At 38.2% G+C, this 15,384-nt stretch overlaps 1 protein-coding gene across 1 annotated transcript in view; it reads right to left on the reverse strand.

Annotated features, from left to right (window-relative positions):
* Positions 1 to 661: 661 nt before the first annotated feature.
* usp31 (ubiquitin specific peptidase 31) overlaps positions 662 to 15,384 on the reverse strand; it is a 35,077-nt gene continuing 20,354 nt past the window's right edge. The window contains exons 17-18 of the mRNA XM_026164499.2: positions 15,285 to 15,368; positions 662 to 928 (exon numbers count right to left, since the gene is read on the reverse strand). The gene's annotated coding sequence lies outside the window, so the exon portion shown is untranslated. The remainder of the gene's footprint in view (positions 929 to 15,284; positions 15,369 to 15,384) is intronic.

Here is a 15,384-nt window from a genome sequence, read left to right on the forward strand (position 1 = left end):
TCTTCTTTTTATTCAAGTAATATTTTAAACTCCTCAGTTAGCCTCCCACTCATTCAGGTTTTTTTCCGAATTAGTACCTAGTAAATGGGCCATAAAAACTCCTTTATGTTCATTAGTGGAGATATTTTTCACCTTACAGATATAAGCTGGGGGGAAATGCTAAAGAAGCATCTTTTTTGAGTAACAACTCCATGCGATATTTTATTTTTATTTACATTTCAACATCTCTAAAGTACAAACTCCACACGGAAAGGCCACAGCCAGGTGGTGAAGTCAAACTCAGGACCTTCTTGCTGTGAGGCAAGCGTGCTTACCACCACACCACTGTGCTGCCCTCTACATGTATAGTCATGTTAAAAAGAACATTTTCCAGGCTCTATGCAGTCCTGTGAAAAAGTAGATCCTTACTGTTTACATAGAAATTAAGAGGCATAACACAATATTAAAACCTTCCAAGGAATGGACATTCCGGCAAATTTACCCCAAGATCAGACTAGAGAACGGGCAGGGAATTTCCAAAAACCCCAAGAACTACATCTCCAAATTTATAGAGCTCAGTAGTCAAGACTACATGTTTGAGTTCATGGTTGTACAATTTGAAAAACAGTGAATAAATATGACTTTGGAAGAGTTTTCAAGAGAAAGCGCCATCTCACTAAAATTCAGTTCAATTTTATTTTATTTATGCAACGACAAATCACATCAACAGTTGCCTAAGGGGGCTTTATATTGTAAGGTAGACCCGACAATTATACATACAGAGAAAACCCAGCAATCATATGACCCCATATTAGCAAGCACTTTGGTGACAGTGGGAAGGAAAAACTCCCTTTTAACAATAAACCTCCAGCAGAACCAAGCTCAGGGAGGGGCGGCCATCTGTCGCGACCAGTTGGGGAGAGAGGAGGAAGACAAGACAGAAGACATGCTGTGGAAGAGAGACAGATATTAATAACAAGCAATGATTCAATGCAGAGAAATTTATTAACACACAGTGAGTGAGAAAGGTCCCTGAAGAAGAAATACTCAGTGCATCATGGGAATCCCCCAGCACCCCACACCTATTGCAGCATAATTAAGGGAGGATTCAGGGTCACCTGATCCAGACCTAATTATCTGTTTTAGCAAAAAGAGAAGTTAAGCCTAAAAAGTAGAGAGAGCGTCTGTGTCTGAATCCAAACTGGAAGCTTATTACACAGAAGATGGGCCTGAAAACTGAAGGCTCTGCCTCCCATTCTACTTTTATGTACTCTAGGAACAACAAGTAAGCCTGCAGCGCGAGAGCATAGTGGGGTGATGGGTTACAGCATAGCTTAGGTTTGCAAAGTTCTGAACATCTGAACAAACCACAAGACTTGTAGAACAATGGCCTTTGGACATATGAGACCAAAGTAGTGATGTTTGGCCATAGTGCACACCATCATATATACAGAAAACCAAACACAGCATATCAGCGCAAGCAACCCAAACCAGCTGTTCAGTAGAGCGGTGAAGGGGTGATGATTTGAGCAAGTTATGCAGCCACAGTACCTGAAATGAAACACCGGTGTAAAAAAGAGTGGCTCAAATTCCTGCATCGAATCCTATGAAAACCTTTCGTTTTTCGTATCAGCATAAATGAATCCATTTGAGTTGTTCCTTTAGTGTTTCTTGGTCATTGAAACTTTGAAATGACCAGAAGAAAAGTATTTTACTACATAATCTTTGACGCAAAAAATACTGAGAAGTAGGAAAGTTATGCCTGCACACAACAAATATAGCATTACTGCAGTTCTGATTATGAACGCAGTGTTTTCTTTTGGTATCTACAGCAAATTATTTGGAGGTTAACTTACATGGGTGCAGGCAGTAACAATAACACTTCATTATGTAGAAAGACCACGAGATATTTATTCTGTGTTATTTTTTGGCAAATCCCTGACAGGCACCATAGATTACCCCTTGCTGTCATGTCTCTTTTAGGGATACAGATGATTTGAAAACACTCTTTTCATCCATGGGATGTCTCGCTCTAGTGTTGCGTTAAAGAACAGCAAAAGTCTGGTAAATAACATGTCCAAGTGACACATTGTTCGTTGGCAGGAAGTGGAGTGAAGGCGGACAGGTCAGTGCCCTCAAAAACACTCAAGCGTATCCTGGCCTCAGCTCTGCCAGAGAGAAACTGAAAACAAACAAGAAAGGGCAAAACTGAGCCAAACAAGAAGTCTTATATATAAAGTATATTAGGTAGACTTATGTTGCCTTGTTATTGATTTTTCATATAGAGTTCATGTCTTATAAAATGATGAGTGCGGGGTATTGTACAGAAGATTCTTTTGAACTGATATGCCCGAGAGGAGAAGAATCGTGTCTTATATAATTTATCAGAAGTAAAACCCAACTTGTTTGATGTTCAGAAAGGCCTGCAGACAGACATTACACATTCTTGTAAAACACCAACTAATTGCTGAGGGTTCACAGGACTGGATAAAGTGTGCTAATTACTGTCAACTGTGATTGATAGATTGACGATCATTATCTTTAATGACTGTCATTTTCACTAAGGGCATCGGGTTATAGATAACATATTATCCACCTGCACAATAAAAAAGTGGCATTTTGACACAACTTGACCCAAATCATTGGAGTGCTTTGTCATTTGGCTTTCAAGTCCAATGCAATGAACAAAAATAATTTATGAAAACAAAAAAAAAGCAAAGAAACACTGAGACTGATTAAATACGACCCCCCCCCCCCCCCTAAAAAAAATAAAAAATAAAAATAAAAAAACAAAAAAACAAAGAAAATACATGATGCATGAGGATCAGTGTGGATTCAGGGTTGGGAGATGCGCATGAGATTGGACGTAGTGGGTGAGCGCTGTGTGGTGCAGGAAAACAAAATCAAAAGAAGGATTACAGGATCCCTGCCCTGCCCACCAGGCACCTGAGACGTGGGCAGACAAAGAAAAGAACTGACAGCAAAGTCCAAGGGTCATCACAGTTTAACACGCGTCTGCTGCTGCTGCAGTGTACTCTTATAACAAGGTCAAAGACATATTTCAAACAATGACCTGATTTTTAAGTATCAGTTGGCTGCAAAATAGCTCTCATTATAAAGCGAACTCGCTTCACTTTAGAAAATTTACAGGAGCTCTAAGATTTTTTTCGTATTCATTATTGATTGTGATGATGTCCATCACTTTAATAAACCCACAGCCGTGTGAAATCGCATTTGTGTCTGCTCTTGCCTCATTCCAACTGGTCAGAAGGCAAATTATTGACACTAAATAAATAAATAAATACATAGATACATTAAAAGAAAAAGAAAAAAAATCAAACCGCTTCTCCTGAACCAACACAGTCACAGGAGAGAAGCTTCTCCACTTTGAAATGATAAAAATACTCCTGGACTTCTGTTTGCAGATTGGAGAGAAGATCGATAACAATCAAGGCACTGATTAGAAGAAAAGAGCCTATCTTGTTTGGATTGCTCTACATCAGATTTTTGAAAGTATTCAGGCCTGTATGTTACCAGTGTCTAGACAAATAAAACCAGACATGTTGACTTTCTGTAGTGATAAGTAAAATAAAGTCTCTCTGCTTTTCCCATTATAGATAACAAAGGTTTTCACAATTTTAATCTTATAAAGGAAAACGCTGTCTTCATGTTTCCATTTGATAGCGATCTTTCATATTTTGCACTCTATAAATCTGTCATAGAGAGTATATGAGTAAAGCTATAGGTATCGCACACACTTACATGGCTTCTATAATGCACCAGACTGTAAGGATAAGCTCAACCATAGCTGCTGAGTGAGCAACAGTCTCAGTGATCCAGAGTGACTTTAAAGATGGCAGATCAGCCGAGAACTGCAGATGAGAGATGAAAGGGGGAGGGAGAATCAGAAAAGGAGGACTGGAGGAGAAACGGGAAGAGATAGAGTGGGGTGAGGAGTTAATATCTCCCAAACGACATATCCTGCATATCATCCAAGTGAAATAACAGCAAGTCCATCAATGCAAATATGCACAATTACAGCTACTTGATATTTTAGACACGTCACGGGGATTTTGAGCTTGAACCTCAGACTGTGGTTGGAATCTCAGTATAACCAGCTGCAGTCTTGCAAAAGGATCAGCCCAATAATCTTTGTAGTATTAAACAACACATTCATTAGTCTGCATTGTGAGGGAGGATGTGGCCTTACTGAGCAACTGATTCCCACTTTAAACACATACAAGTCCTTAAAAACTTCACAGAGAATTCTGGGTACTGTCCTGATCTGCATCTCTTAAGCTAATCGTCATATAGATACCTAATGGTAAATCCTACAGTACGTTGTGTCCTTTAACAGATTTAAATAAATAAACTGTTGCAATTAAACCCCTATACACAGCAGTGTGTCCTCTGAGCTCTGAGGTTTCACCTGTCAGTTGAGGTTATCTACATTTTGAAGATGGAGCTCATGTCCAGTTTCATTTGTGGGGTTATTACAAAACTGGAGCTGGCTCTGGGTGATTTTTCAGATGAAACACACAGAATGTTAACATTATTTTTAAACATTTGACATTTGAGTAACTTCCCTGAAGCCCCAAGTCGTATTTCATCTTTGTTAAGTTATGTGCAAACATAAATTAGATACTGCATTAGCATGTGCAGAACACATTAAACACCATGTCCTTTTCCATCTCAGTCCTTGGCTTATATTTCAAGTAAATATGGAGATGGGCGGTCACATATTTACAGTGTGACTCAGTATTCATTGCTTTAATTAGAAAATAACATCTGAAAAATTTAAAAATAACCAATAATTTTCTTTTCTAGTGAAAGCAAAAGTAATTATAGACACACACATTACAGCACATTTCTCCATTCAGCCATGTTTAAGTGTATCTGGGCATTGTTGTTACATACGATCATCACAGTATACCCATTTGTTGACTCTGCTGTTTTAGAAATCATAAAGAAGTAGCATTCAGTGCTAATACAAATGTATTTCTCTGTTTGAGGAAATGATATAATAAGACAATTGATGTATAACAAAGTATTAGCAATTTGATTTGATTTGATTTGATTGGAGCTGTGGAGTTAGATATCCTATCAAAATCAGCCACATGTATGTGTTGTCTCATTATAACCCAAACAGAGACGCTAAATCATTCCTGCAGCCTCTTAAGTTTTCCTGAAAACAACCACTTGTGTTCTTGAGACACAAGGTTCAACCTGACAGCAGACCAAACTCTGAACCTTTCATATAGCACCCTGTCCTGCCAATTCCTGTCCCTATATTAAGATTAATTACACAAGCGGCCAGTATGCTGAAATGGGAAATTATATGCCCCCAGGAACGGGGCCGTTAGATGCTCTGTCTCAGTTAGTAGAACAGCTTTTAGATTGCTCTTGCATATTCTTATGCTGAGCAAAGCAGGCATGGGATTGGCTGTCCTGGTCTATTCTATGGGTTTGATAATACCTGGCAGAGGCAGCTTGGGATATGATGACACTGATTAAAGAAACTTTTGCTCCATGCCAGGTGGGGGCTGGAGTCCCTTTGTTTTTCTAATCAGTTGTTAATCACAGTGAAACAATGCGGCTCTGTGTGTTCTGATCAGATTGTTGGTACAAATTTTTCCATTCAAACAGAATTTATAAATGTGTCCGGTAGCATTTTGAACCGTATTGTGGGAATGTCTTACCTGGAGGCAAAGAGGAAGTAGAAATAAATTAGGAACACAACTATTTAAAGTTAATACAGCACACCTGTTAGCATACGGTTACTCAAAAATTCAACATTTCCATGTTAAATTCCATTATCCATTCACGATTCATTTTTATAGCAAGCTGCCAAATGTAAGACCAAATCTGTAAAATGTGTCACTATGTTTACTGGTAAGCTAAATTTTTCAGTTATTTAATTTTGTTTTATTTTTGAAAAGCGCTGTCTGCTAAATTACTATGAAAAAGGTGAGAGTGAAACATGACAGTCAAACATGACAGTGAGGGCTAGACTGCTAAACAATCAGCTGGGAAGTGTGTACTGATTTGACTTTGGAATTGTAATAAAGTAGCAAATTGATGTTCATTAGCACCTGAAACCATTTAAATTATTTTGCTATTAATTAATTCAGGTTTTGTCAAGGATGTTTTTCTATATATTAGCACAGCTTCCCTAAAGAAAAAAGATTTCATGACATGTCACTTTCATGTTTGTTGTTTTGGTGTTTTTACTTTGAGATGTTGTAAATCTTGCATCACATTGCACAAGACCTGCTGCCCATTTTTTGAGTGCTTCAAAGTTCCAGTTATTATCTTTTAGCTGATGTTTTATTCAAACTAACACAAGTGGAATGACCGTCTTTCTACAAAACTGCTTTATGTTAAAAACTTTGCCTCATTGTTACTGCATATTTAGCTCAAAATTTGATGCACTGTGCCTCTGAAACTAGGATTATATGCGTAACATTTCTGTGTTTTTCTGAGTCAAAGCTGCACGCAGACAGTAGACTGATGACTATCACAGACTTTTCTTTGCAATCATTGCAGAAACAGCATCAAAGGCCCTTCATGTATTAGAGGAAAAGCTTTGACCAACTTGGACCAGCTCAACCACCCAATCCCCCACTGTGAACATTACCAAGGGAAAATTCATGCCGAGAGAACTGTAGGGGAGCAGAGGAAAGTGTAGCACCTGGCATGTTATGCAATGCAACCTCCTCATTGTTCATTGTGCAGCTCTGTGTGCTGTGATTTGCAGTCTGTGACACATTATGTCCTGGACTGTGTTCGATCCTCTCACCAAGGATGGAAGCTGAGCTGGGCAGCTGGTGGCTGCTTCTAAACTATTTCACACATGACAGACTCTGTCAAAAATTTGAATAAATTCAGTTCTGAAGAACGACTTTGAAGAGAACGCTAATGACTAATGCAATGCTTTCAAGGCAAAAGGACAAAAGGGAATCCAAAATCTAAACACAACAGGCCCCAAAAGAGTGCACCTCTACTATTTTGTATCAGTTCATAAAACGAATATTTCAAGCTGCAGAGATGGTGTGTATGACACAGCACGCATGTGCTCAGTTTGTTCCCAATGTAAAGTTTTGGATTATCAAGGATGAAGGTCCAGAGTAGGGGTGGGTACTGTAAAATTATATCATGATATTTCAAGAAAACTTGCGATAGCAGTATTTCTGATGATACAGAAAAACTACTGAATGTTTTATCAATGCTTGCGGCTTGCAGGTAGCAGCATTCATACAGTAAGTGTAAGAAATGAAGAGCATTTCCCATTTTTCTTTTCCAGTGAGCTACTGTCATTGATGATACACTACCTAATTTGAAGTGTGAATCTATTGAAAAAGGTGCTAGCAGCAGCAACATTATAGTGCGATAGTAGTGACACAACATAAGTCAAATGTAAGCACAAAAGTAGCCTAGGTAGTGTTTTCTTTTGAAGTTCTAAGTAACAGTATAAAACAACTCAGTCACACTTTAGTTTAACATTAACTGAAGTAACTTAACCTTGTAACTCTTCTTCACATATTATTGTCACATAATATTGGGATATTGTATCTAGGGCCGAACTTTTTTAACCAGTTGCTTAAAGACCTGCTTTCCCATCTTTTTGTTCTTTGTGTCATATAGAGAGCAACTAGCAGGTACTCCACTGGGTAGTACTGGGTGGTGCAATTTATTTACATTTACATTGCACATCACCAGCTACTAGCATTCACTCCTTCATAACCTGGTAATACTAGACCAGTGGTGGTCAAGTGCTAAAACACATTTGCTGTTTCCAACTTGAACAGTTCCACAGTTTTCTTGCATATTTTGCAAAAGTACTGTGTTTTGCTGACGGTTGCTAAAGTAGCGCCCTTGTTCAGTAATAATTATGGTGGCTGAACACGTCTCTTGCTCGACATGCCTGGGCTTATTTCTGGTGCACTAGAGAACATAAACACATGATTATGTTATAGATGCTATTGTGATTATATATTTTTTTATCACTTATATATCTTTTTTTTACCATGTTTGGTTGTTAGTGCATGGGTTTACACAAAGTGTAAAAAAAAAATAGAGCTATTAGCTATTTGCCAATATTTGGATGAACATTCATTAATGGGCAACAAATAAATTTAAAGAGTAAAGAAGAGAGAGCTGTATGGTCATATTACCTTAGTAAAGACCCATAAACTACACAATTTTAGGGAAATCTTTGTATGTTTCATGTATATGAAAGAAAAAATTATTTTAAATCACCAAATACAAAAACATAAATGTCCTCATATTTGATCACTGGTTTTTTCACTATATATTTTCCACTGTGCACAATATTGTAAATTAACTTTTACAAAAGCTTTTTTTAGTCACTGAAATATTAGACTGTGTGCACAACTTGTGCACCACTGTGTGGCCCATCACCTACAATGTTATACAAAAGGTATTCATTCAAAACTGAGATCAATACTGAGATTCATGACAGACACAACAGCCAGCGCAGACAGTCGGGGGCTTTGGAGGTACGCAGCAATAGCCAACTGTGTTTTTATCTCATTTCTGTGTTTTACTTTCTACATTTTTCTATACGTGTCTTCTGGCTTCCACTTCTTTATATGTATACATTTTCTTTGTTGTGACGATAGTTGTCTGGAAAACTGAGTTACCCATGTAAGCACTAAAGAGAGAAAAAATAAAAGGGGAATGGGGGGAAAAAGTAAGATTTGAACAGTGGTTTTTGAAGCTGGCAAAAAGTCTCTGCTGAGGACAAGAAGAGAATACTAAGGAGAATTGCTGGAGCAAGCAGTAAGGCAGTGAACAATAAGTATCCATCTATCCGTCCATTTTGCTCCACTTATTCAGCTAAGGGTTGTGGTTGGGTTGGAGCCTGTCCCAGCTGTTATAGAGCAGGAGGCAAAGTATGCACAATATCACTGATATATTCTGCAAATTAAGATTAGCAAACAACTGTCCTGTGTAAAAAGTGCAATAAATAAAAGAAAATACTGTTTTTAGTAAAATGTGGGTAACTGTAATTGTAGGGGCTAAGCCTACGCTTGAAGCCACTGAGGTGTTCATTGACGGGGGTGACGCGATGCCACTGGTATGCTTGAAATTATTAAACTTGATACAGTCCAATAACCCCAGCCTTACTCATTTTGTCCTTCCACGATTTAACATAGCAGCGCAGTGGTCACAAACTGTTTACCTCCTTCCAATCAACAACACACCTGCCGCTAATTACGCGTGTCTACCTTAAATACATTCAACACATCAAAAAGTGACTTCTAGCTGCATACATAGGGTATCAACCCAAAAATAGCTCCTACAGTAATAAGGAAATGCTAACACTGAATGGTGGCTGGAAGAGCATTCAAAACAGGCTTCAAGGGAAAGCTTGTGAAGATGAGAACAAGCACTTGAATAGTATAAGCTATAAAATTTCATACATATCATTTAATTGAAACCTGGCATTGATCACTTAGTAACCAGAACCAAAGCTGTGACTTAAGACATGAAGGTGGATGTCTTCTTCATTGGGCACTGGCACCTCCTTATGTTGTTCAGCTGACACACATTTGTTACCCATTTGAGAGTTACAGAACAATATTTTTGTCCTTCATAATCAATAGTATTTGGCAGGCAATGCTAATGTGGCAAATCTCACCAATACTGATGAGTCACAGTAATCAACAATGTAACCCAACTCCAACTCATTCCTCTGGCTTAAATAGCAGAGGCTGGGAAGAATTAAGAATAATGGCTTCATGTTAGCACCAGATAGAAGTATCAGTCATGTGATGATAAATGATGCAGTCAAGGGAAAGTGAAAGTCTTCTGCTTCTTTGTAAGACCTGATAACTCTTTCCAAACATATCTCGTCCTTCACCGAGATGTCAGTGCGAACCCGATTCAGAGACAAAAGAATGCAATGATTAAATTCCTGCCTTCAGCCACGGGGAAACTCGACGCTCGAGAGGATAACGCAAGCCAAGGTCACCGCATTCACATTCCAAAACATGGTTTCTTAGGTCTGTTTGCTTGTTGTTGTTTCCTCTGAGCCCACAGAGAGGAAAGAATACCAGAGACAAATCAGTGGAAGAACTATCAACATGGTGGACTGTAATCTATTACAGTGACGTTCCCAAGGATCAAAAGCAATGAGCTGCTGACTGTTTAATAAACTGCAAGCTTACACTGCAGTATGGTCTTAACTATGATTCATTACTGTCACTGCATCTTCTATGAAAATAAAAGAGGCGCCTGAGGAGGCTGCTGGATTCCAGCCACACTAAATTGCTGTAAATTGCCTCTGCATTACATGTAAAGACTTTTTGTGGAGTTCATTTTTGCTCTGTTTTCTTTCCCGTTCCCTTTATTTTACCACCAATTAAAAATGCATGAAAGTAGGAGTTTTAAGATCCTCGTGAGTTGCCAGGGGGTTTTCAAGTTTACACACTCAAGGCACAGTTTGATATTTTATTCATTAACGTGTTTCCTCACGTCATAATTATAGAGGTAGACTTAAGGAGCTTGCCTCAAAGTCAATGCTGACATTTCAAGGAGCAAACTGCAGTGACTCTTCTCCAGCACTTATGAGCTTCATCTGATCTTTTACATCAACAGCTAAATGAACTCATTCTGGCTGGAGACGATAAGAATATATTGAGTATATAAATCTGGAGAAAAAAGATCCCTTTTTATGGGAAAATTGAAAAAAATAGTCAAATCTGAAATTCTGTTTCATGCTATCCACTGAGAATCTGAAATTGTTGGTATCTATGTCTCAAGAATGTGCTGTTCTTGTGAGGCTGCAGCAAGTATTGCTTATTTGCATTTTAAATAACAAAATTAAAAAAAAAACAACAACAACAAAGGTAGTGCTTATCACCGAAGAAAGCCTGTTTGGGAACCCAGCCAGAAACTGGTGGGAAGTGAAGGAGAACGCTTGAAACACAGCATACACACATCAGCAGGAGCATGGGCTCTGGTTTAAGGTGCTGCTCTGGCTAAAGCCAACACTTGGCTGACTCATTACAGCACCATGAGTACACTCATTAGTCAGTTTCTGTGGGTGCTGAAAACAGCTTAAAAGTGCCTTAAATGGTCACCAAAATTTACTGTGTACTAAAGCACTCGAATTATTCTTCAGAGTATAGGGCAATCTATAATTCATTCAGCTGGGTTCATTGTTATTCTCACTGGTGAAAAGGAGACTCTGGGGAATGTGATAGGGTCTCTTCTTACTATTAATTAGCAGAGCAGAGAGATTGGCTTTTTTTTTCACTTCTCATGAACATGACACAAGGCCGTTACTGAGTGCAGAATTTGATTCATTGCCATATAGCAGCGGTACAATTTGTAGTTCACTTTTCTTTGTAAAAGCTATCTTTTAAGCTATCTCTCAGCAAGGAAATATGAATAACAGTAAAAAAAAAAAAAAATTAAAAAAGGCCAATCAAGTCCTTCTGGATTTGTCCACTGCCTCAGCGTTCATGGTTGAGCTTAATTGAGGGGTTTCAAAGACATATGGGAACCTCAGAACCGAATAAATAAGCTCAACTCAGTACAAGGGAAGCACTTTGTTGCTGTATTCATCCACATTAAACCAACAGAATTCACCAGAGATTGTTTTGAATAGTAAAGCAGTTTTAAATGTATCTTTGTGTCAACCAAAGCGCTCTTCTCAAATGCTACAAAAGTAGAACTACAGGAGTAGGGATATATCCCCTTCAGACACTATTAGGTTTATCATTCATTCAACTTCAAAGCACAAGGTTATGTTTATTACGTAAATATGTCAGTGAAGATGGAGTATTTGCATCGGGGGCATAAAGAAATGAAGATCATTTCCTCTTTTAAAGCTGCATTAGAAAAGGACTCTATTTTCTTTATACTCAGAAACTATTTGCTCGGGCTTTTACTGCTTTCCTGCTTTGGTGAGCAATCAACAGCATTTGCGCTTCTGACGATTATGATCAAATTTTCATTTCTGTTTTTAGAATGCATCAACTGCAGGATATAATAACAAAAGCACTTATTTAGATCTTAGTGCCTCTACAGGCTCGACTGTCATCCACTGTCAGCTCCTGCAGATTTTCTGTATAGTAGGGGGTGAAAGAAAACAGGAAAAAAAACACAAATGACAAAGTGTTAACTTTAGAGATTTGACAGGCAATAAAAAATCCCAGGCCATGCTTAACAAAAATATTAGGCCATTTCCCTAAGCCCAGGGATGTATTAGTGAAGTTGGAGGATATTCATTCATAAATAAATAATGGTGAAACAGCTTATAGGGACATCTGGCTTTATATCCGTATAGCTGCTGTGCTCGTAAAACCATGTATCATGATAAAGAGGATTCATAGCACCGAGCCTCATTAAAATATTGTTCCTGCAAGCCTTTTCTTCCTGTAGAAAAACATAACATTAAGAGTCATGTTATATTTCTTGTCCAAATCCAGCAATGTGATGGTTCACAGCAAAAACAGATATAATACTGACAGAACATATATTAGGTCAGGCTGCAAAGTTTATGCTGGATCTAGTCTAAGATATACAATTTACACTTGACCATGCATGACCTTTACAGTTTTTACTCTGCTGCCTTGATTATTTACTGTCCAAAGGGCGATCACATAAATATGTGTAGAGATTTCTAGACAGTGACACAGTGTTCCTTTGTGTTAAACGAAACATGATAAATACAAGTTCAGGCTTCTTGCTGTAATTTAAAGCATTGAACAGAATAACTGCATTAACTTTTGAGGAACTGCATTTGTTTGTGTACACAATCCATCTTTTTATCCTTCAAACTTCATCATTTTTGTGATGCTTTTACTGCGCCTATCTTAATAATGATAATAATGGATTGGATTTATATAGCGCTTTTCAAGGCACCCAAAGCGCTTTACAATGCCACTATTCATTCACTCTCACATTCACACACTGGTGGAGGTAAGCTACAGTTGTAGCCACAGCTGCCCTGGGGCAGACTGACACAAGCGAGGCTGCCATATCGTGCCATCGGCCCCTCTGGCCAACACCAGTAGGCGGTAGAGTAAAGTGTCTTGCCCAAGGACACAACGACCAGGACAGAGAGCCCAGGGATCGAACCGGCGACCTTCCGGTTACAGATACGCTTCAGTTGATTGTTCTTGGGTCTTTATCCTCTAGTTTTATCTTCAGCAAATTAAATGCATGCTCAATGAGGTTGAGATCCGGTGTTTGACCCATTGCATAATATTCCACTATCTGACCTTCAAAAACTCCTGGCAGCTTTTGCCGTATGTTTTGGGTCACTGTATCTGTGCTGCGAAGTGCTGCGAAGTGCTGCACAATCAACTTTATCCCATATGCCTGAATATGAGCAGAACACATTGCTCTACACACTTCAGAATTCATCAGAATTCATCCAACTTCCACATCATCAGTAAACACCAGTGTAATGAGCTCCCAGTATTTGCTATCACAAGGTCATTTCTCTATGGTCAACTTGCATAAGGACATCCTCTGCCAGCTGGAAAGTGCTATTCAATTGGCTTGAGTTTTTCTTTACTATGGAAAGGATCCTGTGATCAACAACCACCGTTGTGCTCAGTGGACAATCAGGCTGTTTGATGTTGCCAAGTTGATTTTTTTTTATCCCCCTGATTGTTTTAAAACTGTTTATCCAACCACCCCTAAAGTTTCTGCTCTCACAATGTTGGATTTGCTTTGTTGTTGCAGCTGGTGGTCTATTTCTTTTGCACTGATATCTTCTAATCTCGTAAAATAGGGAACTGCGAAAGTGAGAGTCTAGACTTCAACTGCATCTTGCTTTATTTATTTTTTTAAAGCTGTTGTGATGACTTACAGACGCAAAAATAATGAAATTTGTCTCATTGCTGAACTGCAATGAGACAAATTGCATTATCCATTATAAGATTTTTGTTTCCTGATTTGTTACAACTACAATGAGGGACACGGCTAAGGGTGTAATTTCCTTAGAATTAAAAGGAATTTAAATATATTTTATCTACACAAGATACAAGAAGACACAAATTATCCTGCAAGCAAGTAGTGAGTATCTTCCACGTATTCCCGCATAAAAATAAGCAATATTTCCACAACTTATTCTGTGAATGCACTGTACTTTCAGGGCCACGGGCTGTATTCTAGAGTAGCTTAACTTTCCAGTCTTATGTCGTAATTGCACAATATTTTAGTGCACATGATGGGTTTTTGACTCTTCAGCTGTACTCTTATAGTACATATAAATTGTGATAATGACCAATCTCCCTTTCCTACTTACAATAAAAAAAATAAACACCATCAAACATTGCAGGTTATAGGCCTATCTTATATACTTCTAAGACATTATGCACTACTTAAAATTACGTATAGTTCAATTATTTCTTCTTTCATGTATAAACTTTAAGTGTTACCCCTTTATTTTAGTATATTTCAGATATAATGGATTCCGTTCTAGCGGAAATACACAATTAATTGTGGGCCTTATGAAAATGAGTTATTTCTGTGATATTTTTCATATTTAAAATGTATGTTTCTGTAAAGCGTTGAGAATTATTTTGTCCTCTTAGTGAAACGGTAGGGCAGCAATTGCATTAGCTACACTAACTGAATAAGTACTCATTTTCAAGAAAATGCTTACAACATTAATGTTCATTTTACATCATTATTCCAGAAATGTATGCAAATACATCTATGCAAAGGCAATATTCAAGTACCTGTCACCTGCTCAGTGCCAGGTTTGAGTTCTTTATGTTTTATCCCACACTGAAAGTAATACAGCCAAAATAGAAACTGGCCATCAAAGTCATAGTGAAAAGGCTCTCACTATAAATCTGCTGAGCTGTACAAAAGGTTATTGCACCTGTCTGATTCTGGTCATGCAACCAACATAAGAAGGGATTTTTAATACATACTGCAAGCTATGCTGCAAACTTTGAAGATTCCTAGTCCTGCCGATACATGGTCGCTGTATAGTAATTGTTTATTCAGTTATACTTTATGCTGCCATATACTGATGAATACTTCCATATATCGTCACAATAACAAGCTGCCGGCTGAAGTCAAAATCTTGTGTCAGAAAATGTTTCCTCTATGAGACGCACACAATATTATGTGAAAGGTCATCCACCTTTCCACAATGCATACCCTGAAGTGGAGAACCCAGCGATATCAACTTTTAAAATCACTTTTATAAGCATGTTGTTTTCATAAGAGAGGAAAAATCAGTGGAACACTGCAGCTGCACTGCGATTGGATGTGCATGTGTGTATGTATCTATATTAAAATCAACTCACCGTTCGGATGGCTCTGATCAACATCAGGAAGAGTGACGATTTCTCTCAGTGCTAATCTTGGGGTATTTGCTTTGTCTGAGAACACTAGATAAGAAAGGAA

Source organism: Astatotilapia calliptera, chromosome 4 (assembly GCF_964374335.1).
Source record: "Astatotilapia calliptera chromosome 4, fAstCal68.1, whole genome shotgun sequence".
NCBI classification, from domain to species: Eukaryota; Metazoa; Chordata; class Actinopteri; order Cichliformes; family Cichlidae; genus Astatotilapia; species Astatotilapia calliptera.